Genomic DNA, 1,615 nt, shown 5'->3' with positions numbered 1-1,615 from the left:
TCTGCAAAAAAGAGAAATTTTAGAAGAAAGAGAAAAAAATAAACTAGCAGAGAAACATAGATCGGGTGAGGGTCGGAAGGAAGGGCGCCTGAAACTACAGGAGACTCCACGGGAATACGTTGCGGAGGAGAACTGGAAGGAGAAAGGTCCTGAGAGGCTTGGAGACCAGCGACAAGGGTAGGTGGAGCAGTTAACTTCCCCCTCCCTTGCATCTCGGACTGCTGGTGGCTCCTGAGCAGCTGGAGAGACCTGCCGACACCAGCCCAGAGACGGCAGCCGCCAGTGAGCAGTGGCCTCTTGCGGACTCAGCGCCGGGCTCCCAGCCCCTTCGGGGCACCTCCCCAGGTGCAGACCCGAGCCTATCGGCAGACGCCATAGTGCTCCATTCTCTCCTTCTCCCTCCCTACCCATGGGTTCCCAGGGAGACAATTTAGCCATCACACGGAGGCATCTCGAAGGAACAGGACCTTTCCTTTTGGGGCCATACAGCAGACTGAGGGGTACTCAAACTGCAAGCTGCCTACTTGCCAGCCCCCCCAGGTACTGCTTGTCTGGGGACTCCAGGAGAGCAGGGCAAATCCCGAGGTGGAGTGAAATTGATCCAGCTTGGACGCCCTGTAGGTGATTCAAGACCAGCACCCCTCCCCCTGGCAGGGTCAGGGATTGATCTCCAGGGCCCAGGGGACAGTCCTGGAGACCAGACCCTGTACATCCAGGTCAGGATCGTACTGCCCCAGGGCACAGAAGAGAGATCTGTGAAAGAGCCTACTGAGGAGTCTGTGCCTTCAGGGGCAGATCAGCGTGCCTGAGCAGCAACCCTCCTCCCAAAAGAGGGCTGTGCACCCAGCTCAGGCTGTGATCCTGGGTAGGGAACCTCCTGGCCCACGTCACAGCCAGGGGAGATCCATCGGTCTGAGGTCCCGCTTGCTGGCAGAGGCCTGGGAGAGGCCACGGAGAGGGGGAGGATGGAGGGGAGCGAGACCTGCTCCGGAATGCAGGTCTTGGACAACCCCATCACCCAAGCCCAGAATTTCAGCTGAGTGGAGCCATTTCAGCCCCTCCCGGCAGCTTTGCACAAAAACAAAGAGCAGACCTTCGACCCCTGCTAACAGCAGTTGTGCAGCCTGAGGGCAGGCTTACCCAACCCAGGCCACCCAGACTCACTCCTGGTCCTGCCCCCACTGAGGTGGAGAAAAAGGAGACACCTGAAAATTCCAGGGCCCCACCTACCACCCGAGGCACAAGAGGGCCTCTCTAGAGGAATAAGAGCTAGCTACAGGAACCAAAAACAGCACTGCAGCTCACTCCTCCCTGCAAGTCCCACCCACTGACAGGGAGGTTATCCTGCACATCCTTTTACTGCATCTACTGATTGATCATAAAGGGTATGGTTGAATCTCACTCACAAACACCACCTACTGGCTCAGAGACTAAACAGGGTGTGCCATTATCCAAACAAAAATCTAAAGACAAGAAGGAACAACTGATCCAGATGGGAAGGAACCAGCGAAAGAACTCTGGAAGTATGAAGACTCAAACGGAAAGCACACCCCCAAAGAGGAACAACAGCTCCCCAGAAATGGATATTAACCAAACTCAGAACACTAAAATGACA

The 1,615-nt window shown here is 55.9% G+C and overlaps 1 pseudogene; it reads right to left on the bottom strand.

Moving 5' to 3' along the window:
- LOC105811158 overlaps positions 1-376 on the bottom strand; it is a 51,790-nt pseudogene extending 51,414 nt beyond the window's left edge.
- Positions 377-1,615: the final 1,239 nt, after the last annotated feature.

This window comes from Propithecus coquereli, unplaced genomic scaffold (assembly GCF_000956105.1).
Source record: "Propithecus coquereli isolate 6110/MARCELLA unplaced genomic scaffold, Pcoq_1.0 Scaffold23, whole genome shotgun sequence".
Classification (NCBI taxonomy): Eukaryota; Metazoa; Chordata; class Mammalia; order Primates; family Indriidae; genus Propithecus; species Propithecus coquereli.
This window is presented reverse-complemented; position numbering and strand designations above follow the sequence as displayed.